The sequence below is a fragment of the Peromyscus californicus genome, unplaced genomic scaffold, assembly GCF_007827085.1.
Source record: "Peromyscus californicus insignis strain IS unplaced genomic scaffold, ASM782708v3 Scaffold_8__1_contigs__length_139910024, whole genome shotgun sequence".
Lineage (NCBI taxonomy): Eukaryota > Metazoa > Chordata > Mammalia > Rodentia > Cricetidae > Peromyscus > Peromyscus californicus.
This window is the reverse complement of record NW_026294606.1, coordinates 48,299,149-48,312,180: the sequence shown is the minus strand read 5'-3', so window position 1 is coordinate 48,312,180 and position 13,032 is coordinate 48,299,149. Positions and strand designations below refer to the sequence as shown.

General features: G+C 38.2%; 1 protein-coding gene and 1 pseudogene across 7 annotated transcripts in view; one reads left to right on the top strand and one right to left on the bottom strand.

Annotated features, from left to right (window-relative positions):
• Hecw1 (HECT, C2 and WW domain containing E3 ubiquitin protein ligase 1) overlaps window positions 1-13,032 on the bottom strand; it is a 293,914-nt gene that overhangs the window by 32,594 nt on the left and 248,288 nt on the right. The gene's annotated exons all lie outside the window — the stretch shown is intronic.
• On the top strand, window positions 10,343-12,063 carry LOC128104765 (mRNA-capping enzyme-like; annotated as a pseudogene).

The window sequence follows — 13,032 nt, the reverse complement described above, 5'->3', positions numbered from 1 at the left end:
GTGACTTTTCTGGTGGCGCAGGTCACCACCACAGGCCAGTTCAGCAGAGGACTGTGACTCTTGTGACACAGTGACTTTTCTGGTGGAACGGGTCAGCACTGCAGGCGAGTTCATCACAGGGCTGTGGCTCGTTTCCATCTTTGTATTGTTGTTACACTTTCATTTTTATACTTTGAAAGTTTCATAAATGTATACAGTGCATCTTAATCATAGCTGGCCCATACTTCCTCCTTGTAGCCTATCTCCCTTTCTAGCTCATAATTTCAAAAAGAAAAAATAAGAGGACTTCAATATAATTGCATCATTTCCCCCTTCCCTTTCTCCTCCCTCCAAACTCTCTCATGTACCCCCTGCTTTCTTTCAAGTCCATGGCCTCTTTTTTCATTAATTGTTATATATGTATATACAAAGCTACTGAGTCCATATGCACATAGCTGTGGGGCTATGCACTGGCTCATTGGCATCCTGCCAGGGGCAACACCTCAAAGAAAAGTGTTGCTTCTTCCCATTGCAATCATCAACCACCAATAGCTGCTCAGGTAGGTGGTGAGGCTTTAGGAATATATCCCATCTCCACTCTGGAATTTCTAGTCAGCTTATCTTATGCAGGTCTTGGGCAGTTAACAAGAGCGGCTGTGAGTTTATGTGTAATAGACAAGTCATGTCTGAAGGACAGCATTTCACAGCTCTCAGAAGGAGCCTACCCTGGGGTCTGATAACAGTGAACAGAAACAACCACAATTCAGGGATGTATTTAATCTGCCACACCCTCAGGATGAGAAAAATCTCTGGGAGTCGGTCGTGGAATGAGAGAAGGCCAAACACCTGTTCAAAAACCGAAAGAAGCTGAAGGCTTGGCCCAAGAACTGAAGCATACAGAGAAAGAAAGATCAACCTCAGTGCTTGGGAGTAGAGTTCATTAACTGAGAATAACTCTGGAGTTTGATAGCCTGGAGTCCGAGGTCAGCAGGTAGATCAAACTCCAGAGTCGCATATGTTCCATGAAGTTCACTGCTGCATAATTAAAAAACTCTAAAATTCCAACAGATTACTTGACATACACGGCCACATCCCCTATCCCCAGCAGGGTGATTGTGATTAATGCTTAGTAAGTTAGAAAGGTTCACTTATAGAAATCACAGTGACATGGTGACTTCTAATATTCCCAACATACTTAAGAGACACTCACTGGCTAGCACATTAGCCACCCAGGTAATACCTGGGAGACTCAGAGGACTGAGAGAAACTACTCCGCTTACAGACTACAGAGGAAATGTCTTCAGCAGTAGCTTGAGATATACAGAGAAGGAAAAAAAGTAAAATCAGCTCTGATAGGTATTGGACATGTGTCTAGTTCAGGCTATGCAGAAGCATAAATCTTCAGGAAGATAGGAATGCATGAGTCCAGATGGTATCCCTTCTCTGCATATAACTGACAGGCTTCAGTTTTCTAGGACCCAGAATGAGGCCACTTCAACACTTCTTTTTTTGTGTGTGCCCCTTATGTTCCTCCTTTTTACACACCTTATAGTAGTATTTTTGATTTTTAAAGTTGATTCTTTGATAATTTCATACTTTATCATATTTTATTTTTATTCTTCATGCTTTTATCAAATTTTGCTGTATAACTTTTCATCATTGAACAACCTTTTTTTTTTCTATTTTTCTTTTTTGGCCCTTCAGGTTTCCCCATTTTCTCCCTATGGCATGTTTAGTAATATTTTGACTTTATTTTTCTTTTAAACATGATTTTATGCTTTGATTTTGTAATAATCATTTTCTTACATTCATCCAATTTTGGTAATTTTTTTATTATAATGAAAATCTTTTTTGCAGTATTTCTTTTTTCAGTCTTACTTTTTCCTAATATCTTGCTTTTTTCCCTCCTCTCCATCATACCATTCTTCTCCATGTCTCTTGTTAGTTTTCATTTTATTCATTTAAACCATTTTCTTCTCTGTATTTTTAGCTCCTCCATATATTTTTCCTTCATTTACTCAACATTTGCTTAACTCTTCATTAGTTGACATTTCTGATTTATGGTAATTAATGGTATATCAGTGGGTCTTGATTTATTTTAAGTATATTTCTACATATTACACGCATTTGGTATCGTTGTTATCACAAAAGTCTGTTTTTATTTTCTCCTTGAGTGATTACCCAAAGTTGAACTCTCATGAGTGGGCTACTCACTAAGAAACTTCCCAAATAAAACTAGAAGAGATATCCAATTCAAAAGCTGTGCAAATTCTAGTATAGAAACAAGAAACATTTAAGGCAAGGCAACATGGCTGCTTTAAGAGACAACATCTCAACTGCTGATTTCAAAGACAGTGGAAGTGGCAAAATGCCACATGAGGATCTTCAAAGTTTGTTGCCAAAAATGATCAATGACCTAAAGCAGGAAACAAACAAACAGAGTAAGGAACTCAATCCAGGATCTAGAGAGGAATTCGGCAACAGAGGAGAAAGTCAGTAAAAATGGAGAAGAAGGTTAGTATACAGGGTCAAAGGTCAGCTAAGTGGTAGAGAAATTCAGCCAAGAAACCTAAATTAATTAATTCTTCTCTCATATAATGCATCCCAATTGCAGTCCTCCCCTCCTTCTCCTCTTCAGTCCCCCCCTCCCCTCTCCCCCAGATCCACTGCTCCTCTGGGGAACCTAAATTTTAAAAAGCATAGAAGGAAATGTTGGAAATGAGAAACCCAAAATGAATCAAATAAAAAGGGGGAAGGATCTTCAATAGACATGATCCAGCAGAAGAAAGACTATCAGTGGTGGAAGCCGATGGAATACTGCATCTGAATATGAACAGGGGAAAAAGAAGTGAGTATGGTTCCAATACCTAAGAACTCTGGAATGTACTCAAAAGACCACAAGTGAATTTCAAGGATAGATGAATGAGTTGAGATAAATACTACAAGATACAAAATTTAACCAGTAAAACTATGGGAGGTAAAAAAAAAAATCCAAGTCTAAAGAAATAAATGATCATTGAAATACAATAGATACTTAGAGTCACAAACTGACATGACCAGAGAAGAACTTATTTACAATATATTATAGTCAAGATGTCAAAAATACAAAGTCACAACAGAAAAAATAACTCATTTACCAAGGGAGAAACACCAGAATAGCATCAGATATATCACCAGATGCCCCCCACCCCGATTCAGGACTGCATATAATGATATATTTTAAGTTCTGAATGTAAAGAATTGCAAACCAAGACTGCTATATCCAGCAAAGCTATCTGTTAAAATTACTGGAGAAATAGGGCATTTTGAGACAAGCACTAACTAAGGTAGTTCATGACTACCAAACCACTGTTGCTGAGGGGAGTTAAAGAGTTTCTCAGAAAGCTAGACATAGGTCTACCTCATTTTCCAGCTATACCACTCACTGGCATACACCCAAAGGACTCCCTGTCCTACTGTAGAGATACCTGCTCATCCATGTTCACTGCTGTTCTGGTCACAATAGCTAATAAATGGAAACAGCTTAGAAGTCCATCAACTGATGGACAAATAATGATAATGTGGTACATTTACACAAGGGAACATTCTTTAGATCTTAAGGAAAATGAAATTATGAAATTCACATGTAAATGTATGGAGTTGGAAATTATCACTGTGAGTGAGATAATAACCCAGACCCAGGAAGGCCAATATCACACATTCTCTTATTTGTGGATATTAGATTTGAGTTTTTAGATGTGTGTGTCTAATTTGAAATACACATAGAGGTCAGGAAACTAATAAGGGGCCATAGGGAGGGGAGGTTTTCAACAGAGGGAAGATTGAATACAGTGATATAAAGAGAAAAAGTGAATAATGGAACAGGAAGGGTTAAATTCCAGTGGGGTATGGAAGGTCAGGGTAAAGGAGGGACTATTGAACTGGGAGGCATAATTAACTCCAAAGACTTTCTGAAAAACACCATAGGAAAAATTACTACTGTAGCAATTTCCTAAAATATAAATACACACACACACACACACACACACACACACACACACACACACACACACGGAACTTAAATAGAGTTACCTTATAATGTGACAATAGTGCCTTTAATATATAACACAGGTTAACAGATTAAAAAGTCCGATTACCTTTATTTCAGTTATTCAGTGAGGTCCTCTAGACTCCCAAATAGTACAGGCAATTGGCATTTGCTCTTGGTTACCATTGTGAACTCGATGGTAAGACCCTATTGCTGAAGACACCATCTATTTAAGTCGTAGATGATGGAGAAATCAAGGTGGCACTAACCTGGAAGCATCATTCCTCTTGACTAGCTCTGAGTGCTGGAAGGTGCTATGCATGCTACCAGAAGAGAAAAGTAATCATCACTCTTACCCAGTTATGAGCCCCGTGAGCTACAATAAAGATCCGCCTAGCAAAATATGTCCATTGGTGCAACAGTGGAAAGACTACCTTAGTAGTAGCTCTCGTTAGTCATCTCAATAAAAACTCACTGGTTCACCAAGTTGATCATTTGTGCAGTCTTTGCCATGGCTCCTTTTCTAGGATGAGTAGATGTATGTGTGCCTTGTCTTCCCAAGAAAAATCTGTTACATGATATATGCTAACATCTGTATGGGCTAATAATGTCTTAGCACACATAATGGAGACTCTCTGTCTGTTTTGATGTCCCTCGAAATTTTGCTAGCCAAGCTACTAGAAATTCTGCTAGCAAATGTGATCATTTGACTATGATGGAGGGATTAATCGCAGGAACTATAAATTCTGTATATTTAAGTTTAAATTATGAACAGCTAAAGTGACTTTAATATTTTATTTTAAATTTCTTCTCCTCCTGCTCCTCCTCTTGCTTCTCCTCCCCCTCTTGGCTCCTCCTCCTTTGTTGTACTCTTAATCATTGTCATTTTCTTCACAATATTATCAGAGTTAATAATATCAGTTAACTAAATTGTAAAATTAGAAGTGTTGACTCTATTCCATGTTTTAAATCCTCTTTCATTTCAGTAGTCATTTAACCAATTATCTAAAACTTCGCTCATGGTGTGTGTGAGAAACATTTTTTCCCATCCAAGATAGTTAGCTCAATAAGAGTCCTTCTTCTTCTTCTTCTTCTTCTTCTTCTTCTTCTTCTTCTTCTTCTTCTTCTTCTTCTTCTTCTTCTTCTTCTTCTTCTTCTTCTTCTTCTTCTTCTCCTCCTCCTCCTCCTCCTCCTCCTCCTCCTCCTCCTCCTCCTTCTCCTCCTCCTCCTCCTCCTTCTCCTCCTCTTCCTCCTCCTCCTCCTCCTTCTCCCACTTTTCAACAATTAGCCAGCTTGTGAAATTGACCTCCTCCAAGCAGGATGAGGACAAAGTCATCACCTTCATCAGGAATAAAATACAGAGTCCATTTTGGCCGCACATGCTTGCTAGCCTGGTTTGGGTTCTGTGGATACTGTTTTCTCAAAAAGAGATTGCCTTGCTAAGTCACTTTCTCTTTGGTCAGTGTGTTTGGTGACACCAAGAATGCTCATTTCCAACGTATTTCCCTGAAATCAGGGCCTTTCTCTCCTTGACACTGCCTTTAAACCATGACTTTGGTTTATCAGGTGTTTCAGAGCTACTCTACAGTTTCCACCCTTACTCTTCAAATTTGTTTTCCACAATGTGGAAACATTTACTCTTTAAAAACACAAATCTACAGGACATAACTAGCTTATCTCCACTTCTATCTCCAACTTCAAGTACTTCATAATCCAGTTTTTTTATATAAGATTCATAGAATTGACTCTGTCCTGCCACATCCAACTTTGTGTTAAATAAGGTATTTTGGTGGCGTATAGATGCTGCGCAACTTGTGGTTTGACTTACTACATTTTGACTTTATTAAAGTGCCACAGGACCTTCTTTCCTGATGCCATGATGAATCAGTGAATGCGCCTCCTGCCATGGGATCACTGAGGGGAACAAGCAATCCAGTACAAAGTATCCTACTGTTGTATTATGGTATCTGGTATATTAGGTGTAATATATGCATTTTTGACTTTTTGACTTAGAATATATTAAAGCTGTGAAGGGAAAATAATCCTATTGTAAGTAGAGGAGCACTTGTAACACATCTGTCTGACTGTCTATCATCAATCTCTCTATCTCTCATCTATCTATTCACCAGGCTAAGAAATATGTGTGTATAACTTAGCACTTAAGAGAGTGTAAGGTAATTGTTGGTACAGGTATTGCTCCTCCTCCTCATCTTACAGAGAAGATTTTGCTCACTTCACCTTTGTCCTGAGAATTTGTAAGTATCTGAATTCAGAACTAATAATGGATTTGTGTGGCAGAGGAAATTTCAAGACAGCATAGTCCTTAGGCTGTGTCATAGTTACTGTTGACTGCTTTTATCTAGGATTACAATGAGAGTGAACAGGAAAAAAAAATGCAGAAAGATATAAAAATGTTCAGTTTGTTGAGGAAGGAGGATAAGTGAGTTTAAAGTTGCTTACAAGGAGGGTCCAGAGAAAGCAGCTGTAATTATTAAAGAGATTAGTGCAATTAAGAAGAAGCCCTGAACTTCATACTGGGGCAATAGGAAAGGTTCTTTAGGAGTAATATGCCAACCACTGAAGGTTCCAACTTGTGGGACAAATTCATTAGGAATTAAAGAGTGCCACAACTGAAGGAATTCTCGGCTAGAAACCAACCTCCAGGGAACTATTTTATCAGATTCATCTTCCAAGATACACAGAGACCATTGGAACTATGGTAGGAGGGGAATATCAGGCTGCCTGCAGAACTCTGCAGCACTGCTCACAGGGTACTGGTTTTCCAGGAATGCAAAATGCAAGAGTAAAAGGGTCATGGATGCCCTTGTACTAAGATTTCAGAAAGCACTGAGGCCAGGCATTGGTAGCAGGCTCTGGTTTTCTGAAAGGAGACTCCCTAAAGGCCATTGTATAAAGCTGTAGAGGTGAAGCCTAGGGTTTGGTGTTTGCTCTTCTGGGTTTCAGCCTTGCTTTGGCATGATCTCCCAGGTACATTCCTGTTTCTCTCTTTGGGTGTGGGAGTTTGTAGTCTAACCATAGTATATTAGATGTATATATCTTGTTATTTTTGCTTCATGGGAGCTTAGAGTTCAGAGATGTCCTTGAATCTCAGAAGAGACTTTGGGTACCAGTATTGGGACTATTAACACTTTGGAGTGGTTGTGTTTAGAGATGGGCTAAATGCATTTGCACTTTGAGATGGTTGTCAGCCTATGGGCATCAGGAGCTAAAGTTTTTGTCTTAAAAGTATCATGTTTAGGCTTCTGCAAAACCCCCTTCAGCTTTCCCTTCTAGCCTATCTCTATTCTTTTGTGACTCCTTGCTGGCCTCCAGAACCACTTCCTGCCAGGGAACCAAAGCCCCCAAACATGGCTAGGATCCAGATTAGGGCAGCAGTAACAAAATAATGGATCATGCACCCAACAAAGGAGAGACGAGACATCTACAACAAGAATCACCTCAAACATCATAACTCTAGTTGTCTAGATCCCAGCATCTCCTCTAGAATCCAGAAAATTTATTGTAATAGGCCATGAGAAAAGCAATTTATCAAAAGCACAAGAAAAGGACTTCAAAATAGCAATTATGATTATGTTCATAATTAATATGAATGAATGCCCTAGTGAAGACTGAAAACACAAGCTGTTGAATAAAAGAATAAAAACAACTCAAGTCATGAAAATAGAATTTAACAAAGAAATAGAATCTCTAAAGAAAAGCCAAACTGAAATAAAACTAGAAATGAAAAACCCAGGAAGCTAAAGAAAAAGCTCATAGGTAAGCCTCAGTAGCAAATTAAAAGACACAGAAGAGAGAATTTCAGGTCTTGAAGACAATGTCGCAAAAATGGATAACTCTGTCAAAGAAAATGTTAAATATAAAAAAGTCCAGGCTCAAACCATCCAGGAAATCTGGGACACCATGAAAAGATCAAGCTTATGAATGATAGGTAGACAGTAAGGAAAAGAAACCCAGGTCAAAGCACAGAAAATATTTTTTACTAAATCATAGAACAAAAGTTTCTAATCTAAAGAAATAGATGCCTATTAGGGGAGAAGAGGTATACAGAAAACCAAGTAGATAGGACCAGAAAAGAAACTCCCCATGACACATAGTAATCAAAACACTAAATGTACACAACAAAGAAAGCATACCAAAAATTTCAAGGGGAAAAGACCACATCACATATAACGGCAGACTCCTTAGAATAACACCGGACTTTTCAACAAAGACTATGAAAGCCAGAAGGGCCTGAATGGATGCTCTACAGGCTAGAGACACTACATATGCTAGTCTAGATCACTCTACCCATCACAACTATGAATCACAATCATCAGAGAAAGAAAAACATTTCACGAAAAATATAAATTATAAGCCAATTCTGTCCACCAATCCAGCTCTAGAAGGAAAACTTTAGTATGAAGAGAAGGCTAACTACACCCAAGAAGACAGGAGGAATAAATAATCCCAGAAAAGTTAATAAAAAGATGATGAAAAACATACCATAAGAACAAAATATCAGGAATTAGTAAACACTGCCCAATAATAACTCTTAATATTAATGGCCTCAATTAAATCAATAAAAAGACACAGACTAAGATCCATCTTTCTGTTGCATCCAAGAAACATACATCACCATGAAGCACAGACATCACCTTAGGATAAAAGGATAGAAAAAGGTACACGAAGCAAATGAAACCAAGAAACAATGAGGCATACCTATTTTAACACTGGAAAAACTAGGATTCAAACCAAAATTGGTCATAGAGATAAAGAACACTACATACTCATTAAAGAAACATCTACCAAGAGGACATTGCAATTCTAAACATTTATGTGCCAAACACAAGGGCACTCTATTTTGTGACAGAAACACTACTACAGCTAAAATCACATGAATGAGTCTAACACAGTGATAGTGGATGGCTTCAATGCCAAACTCTCATCAATAGGGAGGCTATTCTGACAAAGACTAAATAAAGAAATTGTTGAGTTAAAGAACGTCATAAATCAAATGGATCTAACAGACATCTATAGAACATTCCACCCAAACACAATAGAATATACTTTCTTCTCAGCAGCCCATGGAACTTTGTCTAAAATTGATCACATATTAGGATGCAAAGTAAGTCTCAATAGGTATAGGAAAATTGAAATAATTCCCTGTATCTTACCTGAGCATCATGGATTAAAGCTGGATAGCAACAACAATAGAAACAGCAGAAAGTGTACAAACTCATGGAAGTTGGACAAAAATGAGCAAAAACTGAATTAAGACAGAAATCAAGAAGGGAATAAAAAGCTTTTTAGAATTGAATGAAAATAAAAACACAATATATCCAAACCTATGAGATACAAGGCTGTTCTAAGAGGCAAGTTCATAGCATGAAGAGCCTACATTAATGAGAGACCTCCCATTAATAACAAACACTTGAAAGGTATAGAAAAAAAAGAAGAAACAATACCCCCAAATACTAGGTCAGAAGAAATAATCAAATTCAAGGCTGAGATCAATGACATACAAATAAACAAACAAATAAAGAATCAATGAAATAAAGAATTGGCTTTTTGAGAAAACTGATAAGATTTACAAACCTTTAGTTAAATTAACTAAAAGACAGAGAAAGATTATCCAAATTTATAAAAGTGGAGATGAAAATAGAAAAACTATAACAGACACCAAGGGAAGTCACAGAATCATAAGGACATACTTTTAAAATCTGTATTTCACCAAACCTAAAGAAATGGATGAATTCCTTGATAAATATAATCAATCAAAGTTAAACCAAGATTAAATAAAAAATTTAAACAGACACATAACCCCTAACGAAATAGAGGCCGTAATTAAAAAAGAAAAGCCCAGGGTCAAGTGACTCCATGTAGAATTCTACAGCGCTTCAAAGAACTAACACTAATATTCTTCAAATTATTCCACAAAATATAAACTGAAGGAACATTTCCAAATTCTTTTTATGAAGCCACTATTACTTGATATCAAAACCACACAAAGACTCATAAAAGAAAATTATAGACTACTCTTCCTTATGAACATAGGTGTAAAAATTTCCAATAAAATACTTGCAAACGGAGAGCAGCAGAATTGAACCTGGATGAAAGTGGCACACCACTGAAGAGCTCAGCAAGTGGCTGGTGCTGAGGACCTACGGTAGGTGGGTTCAGTGTGGCCTGAGTGGACGACCACTTGGAGATGCCTGTGGTTAGGGTTAGACAAATACAGCTTATGAAGATCCATCTGTGGTGCTGAACTGCCAGATCACAGCCAGCCCCTAGCAGGAAGATTCTTACCTCTGATGAAGATGCTGGGTGAGATATGATAGATAAGTTGCTGAAGAAAATTAGTTTCATCCCAGTAAGATCTCAAATTATCTAAAAAGTCTAAGAGTTAAAATGGGCTTGTTGGTGGATCTGACAAATACTTCAAGGTTCTATCTATGATAGAATGCCATAGAAAAAGAAGGAACAACATACATCAAACTTCAGTGTAGAGGACATGGAAGGAATGAATGAGACATTCATCCACCTGTGTGAGCAGTTTAATGAAAGAAGACCACTCCTGTATAGGTTTCCCTGTACCTGTGCTTTCAACCACACAAGTTTCACCACATGTCCCTTTTTAGTGGAGAAAATGGACTAGAGTATTGAAGCAGCAGTTACTATGTTTGCCCAAGCCAGATCACCAGGCATCTCTAGGGTGATTCACTGAAGGAACTTTCTCATCACTGTGGTGACACTGAGGAAGCATCATCACCTCTGTTGACACACTGGCACCTTGAAGACAGTGAAGCAGATGAAGAGGAAACTGCAAATGGGAATCAGAACCTGGGTCAAGTGCTTCCTTTGGCAAAAGGAGAAAAAATTGTTAAAATCAGGTGCTATTTTCTTGGAGGACAACTGTTAAAGGTGAAGCTCAAGTAATATTTCAACAAATGTTAGGAGAGGGTCAGAAGGATTGTCATGAGTTCTGTGGAAGGGAAGAGTCTGGGCTCCCCAAGCACAGCCTGTTTCCATGGACAAACAAAATATTAGACCTAGAGTAGAAGCCATGTAAAGTGAGCTGGAATGCAGATGGTACTCATTACATGATGTACACATGTACACTTGACTGATGGCACAAATGAATTATTTGTGGTTGGCAGAGACAACTTAGTGTGTCACATTTCAAATATGGAATTTCCATCATTTTGAAAAGATCTGTGTATGCATTACTCAAACATCCCTTTGGATGGGGAAATGATCATCAACAGAGTAAAGAGACAGGGTGTTCAAAGATATTTGATATACACGACATAACTGAATTCAATGCACAATCAGTTGGAGATTGTTGATTTAATATTCATCTGCAGTGTATTTTACACAAAATCATAAATCTTTAACAAGAAAAAAATGAAGACAGGGCCCATGGTCAAAGAACAGCAACCATTTAGTGCCAGAAATAAAACAGTTTTTGACACCAATATCTCAAGAAAGTTCCTGGAAGGAAATTTTGCTGAAGAAGTCACTTGTGAAATGGGTGGGCTTACTTTTCAGCCTATCAGAAAACATAAGCCTGGCCAATCTGGTGCAGTTTGGGAATGGAAACCTCCCAGCCTGAACTTTGCAGATTTCTCCTTAAGAGGACAGGATAAGAAGGGTTGCTTCCTTGGAGTGTTAGCCTTCTCTGTTGGCAGTTATGAAAGACCCTTTGTGCCAGCCAAGGTGACTAAAGAACTAAAACAGTATGACCACCAAGGAACAGAATGCAGATTTGAGAACAGCAGCTAGGTCTTCATGAGACGGAGGGCAGAAAACCCTTTTCTGAAGGCTTACAACATGGCCATGGCTGTGCCTGCAATAGCATCTCGAAAGCTGTCACTAAGAGGATGCTGTTTAAATACATTGACAGAAAAGCCACAGTGGCCCAAGAATAGACGCAAAAGTGAAAAAGCCTGGGCTGTGACACAGAGCTCACGCCATCCCCCCACACCTGTCAGTATAAGCTCAAGAGGAGAGATGAGTGAGAAGAACACTGTGGTCTCAGTTTTGCAGCTAGGGTAATTAAAAAAATAAGTGTGGCTTGATTCTGGAACATGTTGGACCTTTTTTTTTTTTAAAGGGAAGGCATGTAGCCAGTCTGTATATATTTGATACATTTGGTTTCTCAATACTACAGTTCATCATGGACCTAAATATTTTACTTATATCTGATAAATTCAGCCTTACCTTGAGGATTCTGAAGATTGAAATATCCAAAGATTTAAATGAGACTGATGTCAGTGATGAAAAGACCTTATTTATATGTGAATGAATAATTTACCTTTGATTCATACCTCGAAATCTGGAACTGTCAGCACAAAAAAACATTGAGCTTCTTCGATGTTAGATTTTAAGTTTTCCTTTTTAAAAAATACTAGGCAGTAGCATTACAAGTTCTTGCTGTCAGTTATCATGGATTTCCTATATTTCTGAATTTTGTATACTACAAACAATGACAAGGCCAAGTATTGTGCTGTATTAAACAGTTGGGTTTGGCTATCCCACTTGAAGAAATTTTTTTTTGAGGGGGGGAATTAAAAGTTAAACAGTAACATTCCATCTTTTTGTGAATTGCATCCTTTCTTTAGAAACTATTCTGAATGTTTTACCTATTTCAATCACAGTGTCAGATGTCCCAGGTTCTCATCCTGGCAATGGTTTTGAGTTACTTCATGGCACTTAGAGATGGAGCCCCAGGTCCTTTATGTGCTGTTCTCCTGGGAACTCTGCTTCCTTCAAATTCCAGGGCTTTATCTCAGTGGGATCATTACACACCACTCACTGCAATCTCTGGGAGTAATATCAAACACAAATGGTGTTAGTTCTTCCAACAAAGCTCAAAGGCCATGACAGCTGACTGCTTAGGTTAGAAAGTAATGTCAACTGAAGAAGGTGTTGTCGCTGGGAAATGCCAGCCCGTCGGGGGACAGATGCAGAGACATTGCAGAGAATGAACACAGAGGAAATGAAGACATTGCTCCCAGAGCCACAGC